Source organism: Carassius auratus, chromosome 17 (assembly GCF_003368295.1).
Source record: "Carassius auratus strain Wakin chromosome 17, ASM336829v1, whole genome shotgun sequence".
NCBI classification, from domain to species: Eukaryota; Metazoa; Chordata; class Actinopteri; order Cypriniformes; family Cyprinidae; genus Carassius; species Carassius auratus.
The window spans coordinates 9,204,716-9,226,742 of NC_039259.1; the positions used below are offsets into that span (position 1 = coordinate 9,204,716).

Consider the following 22,027-nt stretch of genomic DNA (forward strand, 5'->3'; position numbering starts at 1 on the left):
ATTATACAGTGAATGAAGTGTATTAATAATAGAATATGAAATTTCATCACTCCAAATCCTTTTATTAAATATTGACATTATTCAGAGCCAACAGGACTAACTGAAGGTGAATACACATGTCTAAAAGATCTGTTTCATGTTCAACAGATTCAGGAGAGAGACATTATCAATTATAGAAGTTACTTTTTTCTTAAGTACTCATTATGTTTTGTATAATACTGAAACAAAAAAAAAGCTTCACACTGGTAAGTGTCAGTGTACAGCACTAACAGGCTTTGTCTTCTTCAAAGCTTGGCAAATCCAGCTTATCTCGGTTTCTAGTGGGTTTTAGATGGTGAAACTTAATCATTGCTATAAGCTAGTCAAAGCTAGTTTACAGTGTGTCCTTACCATGAACAACGTAGTATGTTTCAATTAGGAAAGCAATGCAACAATATTACAATTTTGATGGATGTAAATATAAGCCAGTAGTTATTTTCATGCCATTGCCAATTTTTTTTTTTAAATCAGTACAACACCAAATTTGAATATACAGTATGAAATATGGATACTTTTTTTAAGACTTGCTCAAGAGTTACAACAAAGTCAACAGAGCAAATAATAATAAATAAAAAAAATCCATTAATTCAATAGGAATGTCTGCCATCTATCTTGTTCTCCTATTCCCTATTGAACACTGTTCCAAAAAAATAAATATGCAAACACTTAACATAACACCAGCCTCTGACCTCTGCTCATCACCAACAGTGAGGCGAGGTTTATTGATGAACATGATTGATGGATTAAACAGTGACATGCTGGCAGATGCTTCGAACGCTTTAATGGAACTGCGACAGTTGTGTCAATCAAGTAATGAGGCAAATCAACATTGAGAGCATCACAGAATCATGATTAGAAGGCGTCTGTGAGGTCTAGCCTGAGTAACGAATGCTAATGCTAACTGTCCCTCAAAACAGTGTAAAAGTCACATACAGCGAACAAGATAAAAGATTGGCCTGTGGGGCATGTTTCAATGCAATGACAAATGATTACTCAGATCTTCAACTTTGTTATGGTAAGTTTCAATTCATAATAGGTTAACCAAAGGTTAATAACATTTCACAAAAACATTTTTGTTTTGAACTGTATTTGCATAATTCAGTTGAATTTTGTGAATTGTGTCCTATTTTAAAACAATGCAGACAGCATGTGCAATCAAAAATACAATAAAAAAAAATATCAACCAGTGCAACTGTTTAAAAAAAAATTACTAACAATAAGAAATGTTTCTCGGCTGCTTAAAATTCAGCTTTGACATAAAATGACTAAATTACATTTGAAATTGTAAAAATATTAAAGGGAAAAAATGTAATGTCTGAAACACTGCTTTTAACTCCCATATTTAATAAAGGGCAATGTTTCGACCCTGCTTGGTCTTCTTCAGGACAAATGTTAAAAAAATCTCACAATGTTACTGTTTTTTTTATTATTTATTTTTAAATAAAAGCAGCTTTAGTGAGCATAAAAGACTTCTTACCGACCCCGAAACCTTTGAACCGTAGTTAAAATAAGACCAGCCTCAGAGTACAGAGGTTTTCAGATATTGTGCCTGTTTATTTTTATACCGAGACTAGCAAACAACTTGAAATGTATGCCAAAAGCCTTTAAAGACTTTTAGTGAAAGCAAGATTAAAGCTCATCTGGCTCCCTTTCAGGCCTCCAGTGAACACATTCTACACCACATTGGACATAGTACGGCTTTCAGGGACACAATCTTCAGCTCTGCTGGAGATATTACTCTCAGAGTGCTGTACAATATGCTCTGTTTCAGATGCTGTCTGGTAGGGTGCCAGAGATGAAACGCTCACAAGCCATCAGTATACATCTAAATGACACTGGGACCTACTTCAGCCAGGCAGGCACATACATCATGATGGGTGATCTGTCAATAGCCAGAGCCACAGTTTAGACATGAGCATCAGATTTATTAATATGAGCCCGAGCTAAACAGTGGGGTCGTAGAAATGGCTCATAGTCTTGAGATTAATAACTTGAGAGAGACTGTCCCCAATGGAATGATATAGATGTGCCACTGAGCAAATGAACTGTTATTAATCAGTTTTTTGTCAGACATGATCAATATTCAATGAATACCGAGGATAGAACTGAATACGATGATACCGCTGGCTTTCAGACTAGTTCAGACCTCACAGATTATTTTGAGAAGTCTGAAATAACAGTGGAAGTGTGAAATTGGACAAAAAAGAGAGAACAGGTAAAGCTTCATACAGATCAGAGCTGCATCAATGTTATCTAGTTCAAAGCTACTGGTGTAATTCACTAAAGGAATGAATGTGCAGGAATATACTGGCAGATTGTTGCAATCTGTGTAAAGGAGAAACGCTATGAAAAAAGACTTTTAAGAGACTGTTAAATTACCAGACATGATTGATTGCCAGTGCTGACTTTAGCCATTCCTACATAATGGAAAGATTCAAACAACAAACAGGGTTACTAAGCAGGAATGCTCCACACTTGTAAGTGTTTTATATCCATCCTCTTTACCCAGAGACATATGACCATGCTCGACATTTACTGCCAGGGATTCTAAATTACCCACGGTGCTGTTCTATAGGACAGGCACCCAACCTATGGGTGACAGAAGAGGACAGTTTTCATTTTTAGTAGATTATGGAGGATGAATTCAAAGAGGTGCAAACAGAATCAGCACACTTGTTTTTGTACGTTTTGTCAGGCTCACAGTAAATCACATCTGCCCTTAAAAATAAACACATAAGGTCAGAGGCATTGCTAAATCCTGTTTAGTGATGGCAGCAACCTTATCTTACTTTTTTTTTTCTGTTCGATTCTCGCATTTGTCGTAAACAGTGGTTACCGTTCAGCAGTCCTGAGATCTGGCGGAAATCTGATTGGCTGGCTTCTATTCAAAATAAAAAGACTGGAAACCAGCTCCTTATTTTGGGAGAGAAATTCCAATCAAGAATTGTTAATTGTATACTCATCTTTTCGCAATTGCATGTGTTACTTTGTTGTACACTGATCTGATAGCTCAGTATAAGTTATTCAACATTTAGATCATGTTAATCATGGTTGTACATTAATAATAATAATAATAATAATAATAATTTAATAAAATAATAATATAGTTTAAATACAAAATGCTGGTCAGAATATAAAAACAGTGAAATGCAACAAATGAAAGAAAATGGAAGCAATAATAATAATAATAATACTAACAATAATAATTTTTATTTCTAAAGTACAAAATACAGCTCAAAGTAAACAGGTCAGAATATAAAAACATTGAAATGCAACAGATTAAAGAAGATGGAAATAATAGTAATAATAATAATGGTAAATATTTAAATCAAATTATTATTATTATTATTATTATTATTATTATTATTATTAAGTTTAAGCATACATACACAAAAAATTGTTCAAGATTTTTTATAATATTCATTGTTGTTGTTGTTGTTGTTGTGAAATTCAAGAAAAGTAACTTTTCTCAACGTTTGCCTAATATTAATGGGTTCCAGATTTGTGGGACATAATGACTGATATCATACTGATATGATATCATTTAAATTATAGTATGTCAAAACAAAAGTATAAGAGGACCTTAAACTACCAGTTGGATCATGTCTTCTCAGCGGGTGGCTAACGTGTTCCAGATTTTATAACAATAGTCACAATTTACTACATGACGATTAATAAAACTAAATGAAACAAACTACATCGTTTTGACTGTTTTGTTTTGATAGTGGTCACAAATGCTTGGTCTACAATTTGATCTTGGTTCTGGCAAAGCACAAGAATGTCTGGAATTGCTCTATTACTCAGGCACGGATGTCTCCTCGATGTATTTGTCAGGTGTTTGGCCAGTATTTGACGGTCAGTTTCACATTTCCTGTTTCAGATCTTCACACTTGATTCCAAGAATGGAGATACAGTATACTGCTTTATAACGCATCATGCCTCTAGAATGTTCTTTAAAGCTTTTCTTCTAAAATTTACAATTCACACTCTCTCTGACTTATGAAAGGGATCTGATTCTTTTCCAAATAAACACATGCAGCAGCTGCGGCAGAAACGTTCTGTTTTGTTCCTTCTCAAAAGACTGATGATTGATTCTGTGCAGTATTCACTGCAGGTGTGAAGTATTTATCAGGCTGCATGACGATGTAAAGTCAAAGAATCTGGCACACACAGAACCTCTGTGGTCCACTATAACAGACGATCACTCACTCTCTCACTCCTCCACCTCTCCTGCTTGACATTAACCAGCTGTATTTTTCTTCTCCTTATTTGGCTCTTAATTGAGAGAAAAAATGAACTCTTCAGTTTGAAGTAAGTAGGAAAAAGAAACTCTTGTATGGTCAATTAGGAACCCAAACTGCCCAGAACACTTTGTAGGATGAAACAGATTTGCCAAAGTTTGGCATCAAGTTTGAAAGGTGCTCATTAGCAGGTTAACAGGAATATTCATGTTTCTTTCTGTTTACTTCATAGGTATTGTAAGTAAGATGTATTTAGTTTATGCTGCAAATAATTAGCCAGTCATGAAGACTGTAAATAACACTTGCTGTACAAAGTTTAGCCAGAATTACTTAATGTAGGTCATATGCAGTAATTCATTAGAATTGCACAAAACCTAGCCATTTTAATGGGAATTGCAGCAATGAATATTTTTGGTGTGAGTAGAATAGCTTTGCATCTTTATTTCATCATTTTTCATTGTATTTTGTCACATCATTTTCCACTTTCTTTAACCTGTGTAATTTCAAAGAGCAACAGTAAATTACTACACCTTAACTTGCAAGTTGACCAAAGTTTAGAAATTATATCAAATTCATCTGTTTGCATTTTCTAAAATAACTCCGATCATATAAAGTGATTGTTGCTGTAGACCTCTACAACCAAACAAACAAATGGTTAGCTGTGGGATTTGGGCATCTATGTTCACACACACACACACACACACACACACACACACTTCCTGAAGACATTGGATCTCTGACCACACAAACGTTGACAATCACAACACAGAGCTTTTGCTGATGGGAGACTTCCTCAGCCATGAGTGGGGCTATTCCTGGGTCTATCAAACCCAGACAACCAGGAGTGCTGTAATGACTCTGCCCTTAGGAAATTACGAGCCATTCCTCAAAGTGCTGAAAGATGCACTCAGAGCTAGAATGCTCTTTTCTTTCATTCATTTACTCTGATGATCAACTCTAGAGTCTGTCAACACTGCACAGGTTAGCAAATTTCACAGTCAGGGCTGAACAGGCAACTTGATTAGGCTGAGATACAAGAGAAATTATGAGCTATGTTTGTAAAAAAAATAAATAAATAATTACAACAGAAGAGAAGACTTGTTGTACGAACCACCTTTATGGTACTTTTCTATCATTTTTGCAACTTGACTCTAGATATTGAGTCAAATTATGACAGAATTTTCAAAAAAAAAATCAAAAAGGGAGAACGAGTAAATACAGCTCTGTGTTTCACAGACATCAAAAGAGCAAGAAATTAATAACATTACCTCAGCATAGAAAACTTGCCAATCTTTTATGTAATATGTATCAAGAGCATTGGGTTTCTCGAGGAAAATAAAATCAAATTAAACTTTGAAAACAAAGAGTGATAGAAGCTCTTGCTGGACAAAGTTTATCCGATTTGTTTTTTATAAAAACATAGGCAGCCTTTAGTCAGGACAAAGTGAAAGCATTTGTCAACGAAGAGAAGAGATGACACAAAGAGAAGACCAACAAATGAGTTCTTCTCAAAGATTCTTATTACAACTGTCAGCTTTGTGTGGAAAACAGATTGAATTATGAGTTAATAAAAAAACTTAATAAAATAGGTTTGAGATAATGAATTGGACTGATTCAGATCTCAGTTCTCTTACACAATGATCTGGACACTAACAGGTCAATGAGAAAGAACACAGCCTGTGAATAATGACTTAAATTTCATATGATTTCAGAAGACTTGGAATATAGCGAAAAAGCTGTACAGTCCACTTTTATGACAGGTTTATTATGCTTTTGCATCTTTTATGAGCTTAAAAGCTCCTAGTTTACTGTATTACAACTGTATGTAAAAGAACAAGAACATTCGTTTTCAGAGAAGTCCCACAAGTTTGGAATGACATTTCAATTTTCAATTAAATATATTTGTAATTATTTATTTCAAATGTATATCAAAGCCAAAATCAAACGAAGAAACAAGTTCTAAACAAATACAAATTCCTCTCTTCTTTTTTGCCTTGTCCTGTCCATTATATTTTGGCAACCTAGGGTGTACTTCACAGTTCACACTGCTAGCTTATCTTGATTTTAATCAGGCACACACAGAGAGCCATAAGCCTAACATGCTCCAACACCTCAAATCTCCTCTGCTCATAATATCCCAAACAGAAGTCCAGACTTTACACGGCAGGTAAAAAAAATAAAAAAGTTTAGCAATGAAGACACCCGCGCATCCACTAAAAGCCTGCCAGGAATAAAAAAGAGCACATACACATTTCGAAGGAGTGGAGAAGGAAAATAAATAAATTGATATTGCAAATAAACGGGTCCTTGTATGAAACCCTTAATTAGTTCTGAATGCATAATCAGTTCCAGCAAGATGAAATGGACTGCTGAGAGACCTGGCTGCTGAAAGAATAAGAACTGCCACATGTTTAAACTCAAACACTAACAACTTTATGAGCAACGAAAATACATTTGAGGAATTATTTTACAAACTAGGTAAACTGATCTGATATAAACCAAGAGAAAAAGATGTTGAGAGGTTCTCTGAAGCTGAGAAGCCAGTCATAGTGTGCAGGACAAGTGACAAAACATAGATGAAGAGGACTTAATTTCAGTTCTCCAAGGAATCAAATCATGCCTTTTCACCCTTGCTTATTATGCTATTCAAAGTTTTTGTTTTTAATAAATATTTCCAGCCTATCTGACCCTTTTTTCCTAATGTTTGTTTCATTTAAATGGATACAGGGAGAGGATATGAAATCATGAACAACAAATCTTTTGGCAAACATTTGCATATCATTATAGTGTTCGGAGATCATTTCGATAACATTTTTAGTATTAAAACCAACATGACGGGCAAATTATGACTCTTGAAAAGTAGTCATGTTTTCAGATTTCTGACTTTAGGAAATCCAAGAATTTTGGAGTGAAGCTCTGTTTCAAAATATGGACCTGTTGGCCTGGGAAAGGAGTTTTAAGCTCTGAAAGTAACTGTGTTTTCATAGTAAATGAACTCTTTTATCTCAAAAGATCAAGGAAATTCAGTTTCACATGATATAACTCCCCTTTAACGACATAAGCCCTGCAGTGAAATGCAAATTCCCTTTATAAAATCCTGGTAAACACAAGAGTTATTCCTTTTTTCTGCAGCCCACGCCAGCTTAGGTCTCTATCCCTTTAAGTAGGAAATATTATGACTGACGGGGTATGTAAATTTGGGTGATCCCACTGGGGAGAGATCTGGTACCCGTGGGCTTTACAGCGCCACATTAACATTCATAGACCTGGATGCCAGGGGTGTGTACCAGCTGCCTACAGACGCTCACGGCCTTTTGCTCTGCCACTCAAATGCCAATCTGTTACTGGGCAGAGGTGGAAATTTCAGGCTGATCTGAGATCAGCAACCCTGTCTAACTCAGATATGTGATGAGGCCGTAAAGCTGATCTGGGTTCAGGTACACAAGGGAATGTCTCCTAATTTCACCTGTCAATAGTGCAAAAGGACAAAACATGGGTAAGTAATTAGGACTATGGCTTCTTTCCCAAGACGATTTCTCCTCAGTGCCGCAGGGAAGGTTAATGTGAAGAAAAGTCTGGCCATGAGAGATTACAGAGGGCGAATAAAAAGGCAGAATGAACAAATAAACATTTACAGTACAAATAATGTATTGTTTTGCTCTTAAAAAGAAAGAATAACAAAACTGTTGAGCAAATTTGAGACCTGGCCCGTTTTCCTTTTGATTTTGACAAATTCAACTGGACTAAAGCTGTTTTGGAATGTGAAGCTACTCCACACACATGTTGGGAACATGTCCAAGTGCACCAGAGCATGACACAAGTTTGGAGGGACGCCACAGAGGTATCGACCCACCATACGCAGAAATCATTCAAACAACTGATAATGACTTCTCTAAAGGTGCGGTGTTGTGTTAAATTACTTTCCAGTGGCCATTCACCAAACTGATGACCTTTGACCTCCTAGGTTAACGAAAAATGCTCTTAGATCAGGGCTGATGCCTGACCCAATTTTTTCTTTTTACGTTCTTCTCCCCTATAACATTGAGTCAGGACTGCATGGAGATTACCATCGGACAGGTGATGACACACAGCTCTTTTTTGTATGAGGTCTTCTTTGTGTCATGTTTCTGGTCAGTGGACAAAAGTATCTAATCTCAGGCCACTGATAAGGTGACGAGTACAATGGATTGGACATCTCGCTAAGGAAAATGCCTTCATATTTTGGCTTTGTTCCTCTTATTGGTGGTATTGTACAGTTTTGGTCTGGCAATCACACAAATACCGACACTGAATGAGATTAAGGCCCTCAGGACGTGTGGAACATAGCAGCTGAGCGAGTGAGGTGTAAATGCTTACTTTTTAATATCTTATGGGGTAAAATGTGCAGTGAGCAAGAGAGAGAAAAAATCCTTAAGGGCTAGTTCACCATGAAAAAAAAAACAATTCTGTCATTATTTACTCACCCTTATGTTGTTTCAAACCCATCCAACTTTCTTTCTTCTGAAAAAGACGTTTAGCAAGAGTACTGAGCTGTTCTTTTCCATACAATGAAAGTGAGAGACACTTTTTTTTTTATGATTAAAGTGATTTTAATCATTAATGAACTATATTCCAGGTCTTCTGAAATCAGACAATTGCTTCATATGATATTACTATTTGTGCCATTTTTTATTCTCACCATTCACCATCACTGCATGGTAAAGAACAGCTTGGAAAGTTTGGGGTGACATAACATCATACAGTGATAAGATAATAAAGAATGGAAATGACAGTGGAAAAACTTTTTGCATGGACAAACATGTCCAGACCACTTCATCAATTTGTATTTATAATATAATATAATATAATATAATATAATATAATATAATATAATATAATATAATATAATATAATATAATATAATATAATATAATATAATATAATATAATATAATATACAAAGAATAAGAACTGTATTTTATGCCCATTGATCATAAAACCTTCATTTATTTGATAAAAAATACAGCACAAACACTAAAATTGTGAAACATTATTTAAATATCTAAGGATAACCTAATTAATATTAAGCCATCAGCATTAAGTAATGCCATAACCAGCACGTCAAATAGCACACACACTTCAATATTTTTTTTGGTGCCATTGTCCTCGCCACTTATTAACACAAAGTGACGCTCATAATTGAAGAGTAAGTCCATCCCACATGCATTGCTAATTCTGGCATAGATTAGCATAGCCTGTAAAGAATTGATGTGATCACTAAAACAGGCTATACTAATTAAAGCCAGAATCATCAATTAAGATCTTCAGGATTTTAAAGGTTTCCTTCCAAAAGGCAGCACTGTAAATGAAAAGCATTAGTTTTCATCAGAAAGTTTTTTGAACGAAAGCAAAAGTTGAGAGATAACGATACTGTATAATGACGTGTTTAAACTGCAGTCATAACACACCTTTGGGGGGCTGTTATTTACATCATATGATTTACAGTGTAATAATATCCCTTTTTCAGATGGCAGTGCAGATCCACAATTCATCCCTGTGCCACATTGCCATATTTTCTCAGATGACTGTTTCTCAAAAAACAATTGTTTTTCAAAAGTCACAGCTCTCACAAAGATGAATGTCTGACTAACCCTTTCCGAGCCATCACATCATCATGAGTAAAAACATAAATATGTGGAGTTCTTGGAAATCTAAGATGAATGTGAAAAGAGGGGTCCCCTGAAGAGGGTCTTTTCATCACACTAAACATCTTCTCAGTGAATTATCCTCTTCACAATATGCAACCTCCGCCTGCTGCATCCATTATTTATGCTGAATGATGCATGACTCTGGATAAACAGATAAGCTCATAGCTGCTATTTGTCACATATAAAAATGTTCAGAAAATTCACAAAGAATTAATCACAGATGTTCATTTGCACACACTGGATGCATTGTTTTTAATGCCCAATTTATTGAAAGAAGTGTAATGGCACAAATGCAAAGAGTAATTCTGGTGCATGGTGCAATATCTGACCTTTCTGGCCATTTTTTGTGCTAGGTTGAGAAAAATGCAGCAGACTACCAATATATGGCATACTTTACTGGGACTGTAAGACATCTAGAAACATTCCTGGAAATATCTACACTTCTGGATATATGCATGCTTATAATGCTTTTCTCTATCAATTGATCATTATTTGATGAATCACAATTAACAGGAAATGTACAAATAAATTAAAATGGGTTTTGCATATAATGTTTAATCTGTAATGACTCAAATTTACATATAAAGGATGTGTGTTTGCACTGAATAATAATGAATTACAATAATAAACACTTACTGTGTTCTACCACTGCATTCACACCTTGTTAAATTGGACTGGAAATGTTTGGCTTGACATCAAGTCTCCAAGATTACTTAAACTTTAAAAAAAGGCCTTGATTAAGCAGGGAAAGTTAATGTTGTTGTGGTCAGGATTAATGAACTGAAGAGCAGTCATTATGGCTGGGAGACATTTAATGTCGGTCAGAGGTATTTAGAAGGAAACAATGATATTTCTACTCCATTCTAGTTGCCATTATGGTCTTAGTTCACATTAGCATAATGCGATAATTGTCTGGCTTCCACTGTGGTCTCTTCCTTTCTGTCATTAGGCTAATTACAACTAGTCTGTCGCTCCATGACAACAAGTTGATTTAGACAGCTTATGGCATTTTATGATAGATTTAACGATAATAAGGTTAAATTGAAGTTGTTACCTTGGAAAGCGCTATAACAATGCTTCATCACTGTCAAAGCATATTCAGCAAGGCTTGACCGATTCGTATAAAATTACCCTGAAATTAAGACAAATCACTTACAGTCAATCAGTTTTAGATAAACTGTCATAACACATCATAAGAAGAATACAATGAAATACCAGAGGTATTTAAAATGCTTATTAAAAACATGAGTTGCACTCAAGCCTAACCCAGGTTGAAAACAATTGAAAGCACAATATATAATGAGATTGAATTGCAGCGAGTGTGAAGCATCTGTTTATGAGTGGTTGTTGTGGGGACAACCATTCAGCAACTAATTTAATATAAAACCGAAATGAGAGAATGAGTCATTTAGTACAGCATTATTGACGAAAATGCCAAAATAAACTGTCTCCCAGAGTAAGATTAGATTGAATTTATTCCAATTGCTAAAAAAAAAAATTACGTGACATACAGGTTACCCATACTCAGAATTCATGCTCTGCATTTAACCCATCCAAAGTGCACACACACAGCAGTGAACACATACACACCATGAACACACACCCAGAGCAGTGGCAGCCATTTATGCTGCGGTGTCCGGGGAGCAGTAGGGGGTTTGGTGCTTTGCTCAAGGGCACTTAAGTCGTGGTATTGCCATCCCGAGACTCGAATCCACAACCCTAGGGTTAAGAGTCAAACTCTCTAACCACTAGGCCACGACTTCCCCTGGTGCCAAAAAGTAATAACTTTACTAGCTCACTGCACGATTTTATCAAGAAAAGAAAGAAGTGAATTGAAGTTTTTCAATTCAGTGTTGGATTCTGTCCACATGCCATCATCTCTGCTTTTCTATCCACTTGTATACTTTAAGAGAAATAACAGAAACTCCATCTTTCACTGAACCGATGTAGGACGTGGATGGATCGAGTGCATTTTTCTCAGTGAACCTCTGTGATATTTGCACAGAGTAAAGGCTTTTCATTCTCAAGCAGTGACCTGAAACGGTCTCTTTCAGTAGTTGTGTCTTTCACTGTGTCAGTTGTCAAGAATATGGTATTTTCTGTTATTAATATTATATTACAAGGACAGGGATCCTCCGTCTGTCAGATGGGACTGATGCAGGGTTTGCACTATAAGAACTGAAAGCAGTAACACATAAAAAAAAAAAAAAAAAAAACTTAATACCGTTATCCAGCAAGGACACGTTTGAAACACACTGCTCCATGCTTGTCAATTCTCCTGAAACAATCCAACATCAGCTCAACTGACCTGTTCGTTTACCCTAAGAATGAAATGAACCAAGAGACGAGAAATGTTTGATCCCTTTTAACTAACTCAAACCGCAGTATCTGCTCAAAATTTGATAAGTCACAATGCCTGTGCTCTGTGAAATCCTGCTATCTCACATCTCAGATGATCAAAAGGGAAAGCATCTAGGGGGAGATTCGGTCTGTCAAATTGTGCTCTGCGATCTCTGACAAAGTGTTTCAACTTAATTACCAAATACTGCAGCTGTTTGACAAAACAGAAAGATAAAAACTTCAGTGAAGGGAGGAGGAAGGAGTGACGTCAAACAAAGGTTAAATAAAATGGTTTAGACTTAAACGGAGTGAGAAAGAGCAGCATGAAACTGGTGTAGTTTGAGTGATGGATTTATTGAACAAACTTGAAAAACATCACACAAAAAAAGGCCTTATGTTAAAGATTTTATGACACACACACACACACAATTTTTTCACCAGCACTATAACACCTGCCATGGTGTGTGCACAATGACAGTCCAGATGAACTGAGAGTGTGAATAGAGAAAAAAGGATATAAAGAGAGAGAGAGAGACACGTGGACATTGAAATCCATCCAAGTGGATGAAAAGATAGCAGGTGCAGGTGAAAGCACCTGTGAAGATGAAGAATTTACCTCTGGAGGCAAAACATGAGCTTATTCAGAGCAGATCCTATTCTATGCCTCAAGAAACTTCAATTATTATGAGACACACACATGCACGTACCATTATCTGTCTGTCTGTCTCTCATTTCAAACGAATAATCTAACTTCGCCTTCCACCATCTGTTCAGTGAGTCGTCGTAGAATATTCAAATGAGCTTTTCAAAGTTTGCTGAATGGTGTTGCACAACTGTGATGGTGTGACCTTTCTTTCATGTCATTCATTTAATTGCATTATTAGTCCATATATATATATATATATATATATATATATATATATATATATATATATATATATATATATATATATATACGTATATATATACAAAATTCTAGCAATAATCAAACATTGAACTAGATATACACAATGTAAAATAATAAAAATCTACTAATTTTAGCAGATATTGGCTTGTAGTTATTGCTAAACCTAAATACTTAGTACTTCATAAATAAATAAAAAATGATTACATTTAGCTGTTTAATAAAATATATTTTTGGTCAAATAGACTTGCGTTGAAGAAGGAACCTGGGCCATATCTGAACTACAAAAAAAAAAAAAAAAACACTTTGGCTAAGCACTTATGGGTTATACCAGTAAACAACCACCTCAAACAATCATAAAATAAAAATAAAACCACACATCATTGGCAACATTGTGGTGATGAGCGCCACTGACTCATTTTCTCCCGAATATGTAAAAATCTGGTCTACCATGATATACAGTACAGCACTATTAAACACTGATAAATGAGACTTGATCTTTGCAATAGGCAGAATTACCGTTAGATAATCCAAGCGTTTGGAGGCATTTAGTGGCGTCAAGTCAACACAATTTTTCAGCACACTGTGTTCAATGCTATTTACTCATGCAGGCCGGCAGTTCAATGTGATTACTCCCGCTCTGTTAGAAACGCATTCCTGGCATACACTCTGCGCTGCAGTTCCTGTCGAAGCCAAAAGACAGAGTGTAGCAAGCGTGACTGACATAGATAAACCAATATTATTCCCCTCTTTCCATAATTACCCATTTCAACAGTGATGATCATTTTTTATGGACTCATGGTAGTGGTGGCAGAATGCGTGTGTTTGTGTGTGTGTGTGTAGTAACGCAATGTCTTTGGGGATAAACTTTCTCCGTGTCATGTTTAGGAGGATGCTATGATGTGATTGGCTGAGAAGCATGAGGTTCAATAGTGAATGTGGCCTTGGGCCAGTGGGGAAAAACTATGGCATTATGCATGCTTTTCTGTGATAAAGTTGGTTACGACTGAACCCAATCAACCAGAGAGAGTCAAATGAGTTTTCAGCTTCTCAGAAAACTTGGAATTTAGATGGCAGCTGTTTAACACGATCAGTCAGGGGAACAATGTAACACAGAGAATGACAGGGAATAACACACCATACACAGAGTATGATTAGCTACTTAAACATGCATGTTTCTAAATTATGAAAACTATTAAGTATTCTACATGGTGAAACCTCTAATGTTGACTTTTAAAAGGAACAGTTCACTCCCAACAATTCTACATTCCTTTGTGTTGTTTCACAGATTGTGATTGTCAAATTTCAGTTAAAATTAAAATAATTCACTGAAAATAAAAGCTAATTCAAATACCGTAATAGTACATAAAAACATGCAGAAAAAGGAAAGTCATATAAGTTTGGAACAATATAAGGGAGAGAACTTTTTTTTTCACTGAAGTATTCATTTAAATTCAGTTCTATATGTCATGTTTGCAGATAACATGTTCAAACTCACATATATTCAGCCTCTCACACTTAAACTTTCCTCTATGATGCGATAGTGTGACAGGCAGGTACAATACCCTGCAGCCTGTACAAGCAGCCAATTAAATCCCATCGCAGGCTCGTTCGCCCATCAACGGCTCACCACCCTCTTTCTTTTTTGCTCTATTGCACTTCTCCCCTCGTCGCAATCCATCTTTTCCTCTCAGCACTGGACACTCTCTACCTCCCTCCAGTCTTCCCCTTTCAGAGTGTTAATTAATCCCTGATAGTGGAGGAACCAACACACACACACACACACACACACACACACACCTGGAGAATCCAGACAGATGCGGGGGAGGTCTGTGTATATCAAGTGAGAACGTGCTCAACTGGCAGAGCTTCCTTTCAGATATGAAAAGCAATGCTGGGGGTTTTTCTCTCCGTGCTGTCAGTAACTGGAGGCAAAAGAGGCACAACTTACATCAGCCTTAATCCTACAGAAAACCTGATACATGTCAGTCTTATATGTTTGAAACACAGGGCATCTTTGCAGAAAGTGTTACAAATTTTGGGGGGAAATTAATAAATAAAGCAATATCAACAATATTGTGAAGCATTAGTACTATTTAAAATATCTGTTTTCTATTTTCATATCCTCTTAAAATAGATATATTCCTGTGGTGTCAAATGCAGCCATTAAAAAAAAAAAAATGTAATTATTATTATTTATATTTCTTATTATTATTCATGTTTAATATTTAAAAGGACAGCGTTTTTGATAAATTTTAAATTGTAACAGACCCATCAGAGATATTCAAATACATCACTCAGCCCTGACTGACAGTCTGACTGTTTTCTATAAACCTGGCCTAGGCTCACTGCTTATAAATCAATACATTCATATTCTGCATTACTTGTATGCCATTTATTTTTTGAGTGACACTACACTGAATGCATCTTGACAGACCCCTGATTTGTCTGTGAATACACAGACTGCACTGGTCATTTAAATTCATAAATAAGCAATTCATCCAAATCAAATGTGTACATAACACAACCTCTCTAAAACTGATTTGGATCTAATCAAAATGAGCAAAATGATCTGGCTGAATCTTTCAGCTGGTCACCAGAAGAGGATTAGAGATGTTGAGAAAGTGTCCCCTTTTATTCTATACCCTAATCATGTTTCCTAAAAGCTGATCGGGGAAAGAACAGGAAGCTGCTTACAAAGTCAATGGGTGTCCTTTTATCCTGACTAACCAACCACAAATAATCAACACAATTTCAGTCCAATACTGTCTAATTCTCCACTTGCAGGACAACACAAAACTGATAATATGGAAGGACGTGACACGGTTTTGCTCTCAGGGACTGTTTATAAAAATTCCTGATTTACTGTTTGAGTGTATCAAGTAAATACCATTTATCTGAGTGAGTCAAACACACATCAACACTGAAAAAACACCAAGAAACAGACTTTAAATATCAGGCTGCAATATTCTTACACTACCATACTAAACTTCAACAGCTTAGCTAACAGTATTATGGTCATGAACTGCTGTAATATTTCTTTTAAGTGCCTTGAAGTAGCAAATACCACGGGACATGAATATGGTAATCTTGTAATGCGATGATATTTATCAAAGTATGATCTAATACCATTCCTGAAACATAGCCACTGTCATTTTTAGGTAGCAAAAGGCTATTTTAATGATGAGCGATCCATATCCATCATAAATCTCATCTATTACTATCATCCAGCACACAAACACACACATATGTCGCTCAATGTAAAGTCGTGCACCTCAGATGGTGTTAATGCTGGGTCGATTTTGATGTTCATGTTCAGTGATTATGGTGAGAGATCGAAACGTTTCATTCTCCTGATGTGACAGGACCATAATTAAGCTCCAAAGATTTCAGTGTCAAGCTGCTAACTGGCACACCCACGCAGAAAGACAGAGAGAGAGACCTTTCTGACAGGGAAAGCAATCTTTACTTTGGATTTCAACACAAAACACAACTCAAGTTACCGGATGCTTCTCCTGAGCACCTCAGAACCAGGTATGGACACAAAGAGATAGCACAGTGGCACCAAAGAGTATTTACACACACAATCATTTTGACAAATGCACACTAGTGTTCAAAAGTTTGGGGTCAGTATGATTTTTTTATTCATTCATTATTTTTTGTTGAAATAAATTAATGGTTTTATTTGCCAAGGACTGATTAGGATTAGAATGATTCAATTGTATTTTAATTTTTATAATAATAATAATAATATTTTAGATGTGTCAAAAACATCTCACTTGACCTCAAACTCTTGAAAGGTTATGTGTATAAATTTTCTCTCAGCATTTTTACCATTTAAATACATTAAAGAACTTAATATATTTGATTTTAAATGTAAAGAAACACAAAGTGAGATTTAAGAACATGAAGATTAAATTATTCTACAAAAAGTCTCCCGCACTGACATTTCCTTCAATCAAACGCATGTGACCTTTAATGGCCCTTCACTCGTAATCAGCAAAAAGAGAGTTGTCTGAACTCAGACAGACAGTTATATTCATAATCATTACTCCCTATCAAAATTCATCTCACTGCCATTTTCAAAGACTTACCTAAGCTGCAATTTCAAGACAGAGGAATAAACTGCAGCAAGAAAAAATGAGCTAAAAAATAAAGAAGGGAACAAAAACTGCCTTTCAATATATGGGCATTAATTCTGGTCACTCACCCTGTAGAGCTTGGATTGGGGCAGAGAGGTCACCTTCTGACAGGAGGGTTTAGGTTTATCACGACCTGAGACTTCGGTTGGCATGGAGACAGGACATCAGTCAGGTTCACAATGCCCCGGACCTGCGGGCACAAAAACAAATACAGTCAGACCTGTTTGATCCCAAAAAGAATCAGTCTGAAGTAGCACTCTCCTATCTATATTCAGACATTCCCATCAACAAATGAATAATTCAACTTTGATCTGTAAAAAGCGTCATAAGTGTGATTTTAGCTGCCACTGGCTGAACTCTTGACAAGAACTCAAACTTTAACACGTCTGAAATAACTTGCTCCATCCAAAGCTTATAAACAAGTATTGTCATGGGCTGCTGTTGGATTCAATCCTTGAACCGCTGAAGCTACAGAACGAGTCGAGGGATACAGTCAGCGTCTCAAAGCATCTTGAAAGATTTCCAAACCATCTGCCTTCATGTGACAGTTCCCTGAATACACATAAGCCATGCTTGTTGTTTCAATAGGAAACTAAGAGCAGTGATGTTACTCTTTTAAATCTGATAGGCTGGCTTTTACACTATTTTTTGGACTCAGGGTGCACAATTTTCTCACTTTGTTTGCAATGTTTACACGTACCAGTCTCATACAATTTAACTAGCACTAAATGTTAGATATTTAAGAGTTCTTTTTGAAAACATGATAGCAAACTACTTTAAATATCCAATACATTATTATCCTATATATCCTATACTTAATAGATTATCCTCTTTTGACCATAACTAAATGATACTTAAATGTTTGTATTGAAACAAATGTGTAAACAGTGTTGGGTATAGTTACTTTGGAAAGTAGTTAGTTAGGTTACAACGTTACCATCAATTAAAAGTAATCAGTTATGATACAGCGTTACCTATTCATAAAAGTAACGCGTTAGAGTACTCATGCGTTACCAAAAATTAAAAGCAGTTCGCAGCGGCTCACACATGACAGACACAGTCCCCGGCCCCTTTAAATGCACCTAGAAGTCGTGACTCCCGACAATGAATAGCGTCAGTCATCCGACTAAATTAACACTGCAGGATAACAATAACAGGAAAGACAGTCAGCAATAGGCTATTCCACATGGCGTTTTATTTATTTATTATCACAGAACATATTATTAATCAAAATTCGCACCTACCCAGCCCGGGTAGCCTAGGCTACTGTATATTATGAGCACCACAAGATAACTCCTGATTTTTCTTTAACTTTAAATAATGCAGTTATCAAAGTACAAGTATGCTTACTTGTAAACACAACCTTAAACAGGCTTGCAGATTTAAATCCATTTAGAAATGATGAACAACCAGCCAGCCAACGATCTAACAGAAATTAACAGCTGTCTGTCAAACAAAAATGATAACAATCCGAATTAAATCCTGCACTGCCACACAGGCAAATGACAAATCGCATAATAGCCGAATTAATTATTATTAAAGTGTCACTCACAGTCACAAGCCTAAATTCGCTTTAACACAGTCCTCTTACATTTACTCTTCAAAGTAGTGATTAAAACGTAGTGTTAAATTTGAGGTAGAATTTTTGGCGGTCGACAGAAGCTTTTCACCAAAGCAGATTGTGCATTTTACCGTTATGTTCTTTTCTTTTCGTTGACACATTGAAAATAATGTGCGTACTTCCATAAACCAAACGCTGTCCTCTCTGCTATCTTGCCGGGAGTTCGAAAAAAAAAAAAAAAAAACACACACACACACACACAGGGTCAGGCGCAGGGCACAGACGTATCACAGCCGTATCACAGCCATTGACTTTACGATCACAGAGCTTCGGCTCCGCTGATACATCCGCAGGTGGCACAGTAGACCTAGGACTACTGTCTGACAAAAAGCAGGCTGCAGTCGGGATTTTCCTTTCCTTAAAATAACGGATTACTTTTTTTAAAAAATAACGAAGTTACTGATTACTTACGCACGAAACTAACGCGTTAAGTTACACATTTCAGGAAAAAAGTAATTAGAGTACTCTAACGCGTTACTTTGTAACGCGTTACCCACAACACTGTGTGTAAATTAACAATGTGTACTCATTCTCTGCATTATCTGCACCCAGACTCCTCCATGTAATTGTCAGCCAAAGAATTCCGAGTGACTCAGAACACATACGTTTTGTCAAAACTATAGGTAGAAAAATTTTGTATTCCCATCTATGGACAGCTGGATCAACAAAGGAGCAGTGCAAAAATCAAAAGTGCATTATACAGTAGGTGTTAAAGTTTTTGGACAAACATGAAGGCAACAGCCTGGTTATATATCTGGTCTCAAATGAATATTTAAGTTTCTTCTTCATAGACAGTCAAGTTTTATTAAAAGCCCATTATGCCAACAGTGAATTCCCCCTTAAATCACTCATTGAGGAGAAACACAGAATAGCATATTAGATTGACTAATGCCACAGCCAGTGCTCAGTCTTAAAAAGGTAGTTGCTTGTTTAAATAAATCTAAATTTCCATATCAATCCCTAAAACCTGCTGGTCTCAAATCAGAGACTGCTAACATCGGGTGTAGACAGGATTGCTTAATATGAGCTTACAGAGAATTTTATACATTGCAACTTTTGACCTTGCATTAAAACAGCTCATTATTACACAAAGGCACTGAATCACATTTCTTTGGATATTAAAACATTCTCAAAACTCCTAAGCTTCAAACACTATAATGTGTTATGTTAATATGTGGGCAGATTATGTAGTAATGTAGACGGTTATATCATCATTCAGCAAATGCAGGGCAACTGTGAAAGCAGCTCGCAGCAGGAAATACAGCATGATTTTGGTAAAAAAAAAAAAAAAAAGGAATACATACAACCCCATTGGATCTTACAGCAAGAATTGATGAGGGGATGTGAAATCAGGGAAATGTAATATGCACCGCAATATCAGACAAATACTGGTCCTCATTAGATGGCATTAGTATCATTTGTGATTGAGTATGATCAACAGTGAAGGGATGGCATGTAGAAATTAGTTTTTATTAAAGGAAATCCACACTTATCCAATCAGCTCATAGATATAAGCAACATAAAAGTAAAAAATAAAACATACAAAAATAAAAACAAAAAATAAATGAATGTGAAGTGACATTCAGCCAAGTATGGTGACCCATACTCAGAATTTGTGCTCTGCATTTAACCCATCCGAAATGCACACACACACACACTGTGAGCACACACCCGGAGCAGTGGGCAGCCATTTATGCTGCGGCACCCGGGGAGCAGTTGGGGGTTCAATGCCTTGCTCAAGGGCACCTAAGTCGTGGTATTGAAGGTGGAGAGAGAGCTGTTCATGCACTCACCCCACCCACAATTCCGTCCGGCCCGAGACTAGAACTCACAACCCTTTGATTGGGAGTCTAACCCTCTAACCATTAGGCCACGACTTCCCCAAACAAACAAACAAACTTTTATATGTATGCCTGTAGTGTGATAACACAGAGACGGACAGACAGACAGACAGACAGACAGATAGACAGATAGACAGATAGACAGATAGACAGATAGACAGATAGATAGATAGATAGATAGATAGATAGATAGATAGATAGATAGATAGATAGATAGATAGATGTATTAATGAGAATTCATTAACAATGAAATGGTTTTAAATAATAAAGATCGAGAATGAGGGAGAACAGAAAGAGGCAGAGAAAGAATACATCAGCTATCAAGTCCCTTAATATGCAAAATGTATGAGTATCTCCCCCTTGTTTAAGACCCTGTCTGAGCCAAACAATAGACCACCACAGCACTGAAAAAGAACCACTGGAAATAATTTATACAACCTAACAAAGACAGTTGCTCCGTAATGACAGAAGCATCCAGTGGGTTAAAATTTGTGCAGTATGGGTCTATTCATACAGCTGCCTTAATAATGCCCACAAATTGAATTGATTATGATGTGACAGAAATAATGAATTGCTATCCTCTTTGTGTTTTGTAACAGCGTAAGGGGCGAAACATTGTAAATCTGTGAAGACCAAAAATACCTTGTCTTGTTAACTTTTTTACATTTAACCTGACTTACACAAGCTGTCAGTCATGCATTTCTTAAACTTTCAAAGGTCCATGCATCCTGTTTTTAATATAGAGAGAATAATAACACACATTATCATCTATGCTTCTCTTATTTAAGCGTTTGATAGTCTGTTTTATTCTAGTGAATTTCAACCTAGAAGTGGCATAACAAGTCATTCTAGAGAATCATTTATTCTAGATGGTTTTCTCTCCAAAAGGCCATTGGAAAGTCTGTTTCACACTTGTGAATCGTTCACCCTGCAGTAGTCAAACGTTTCGATCTGCAGTAGACTATCCCTGGATAGTAAGATATATTCTAGTGAATCAGCCTGTCATATGATTCATGTAAATAAGAAGGAGTCACCAATTCTATGAACTATGTTTTTGACTTGGTTTTGTAAATTAGGGTGTTTAATTCTGTTTTATCACTTCACCAATGCTATTTTTACAACACTGCGAGTCTCTCTTGTTTCTTAAAAGGACTTCAGTTTTCATGTAGCCTACATCTTGTTGCTAGACTGACTGTACATTATTGGATTTCTT

The 22,027-nt window shown here is 36.2% G+C and overlaps 1 protein-coding gene across 4 annotated transcripts in view; it reads right to left on the bottom strand.

The window, feature by feature from the left end:
* Positions 1 to 22,027, bottom strand: part of chrm3a (cholinergic receptor, muscarinic 3a) — an 80,137-nt gene that overhangs the window by 31,480 nt on the left and 26,630 nt on the right. For 3 of the 4 annotated variants that reach the window (XM_026285637.1, XM_026285634.1, XM_026285635.1), the window contains one exon: positions 17,421 to 17,542. The gene's annotated coding sequence lies outside the window, so the exon portion shown is untranslated. Of the gene's footprint in view, positions 1 to 14,747; positions 15,136 to 17,420; positions 17,543 to 22,027 lie in introns of those variants that run through there. The other variant, XR_003294134.1, reaches the window with a different exon arrangement.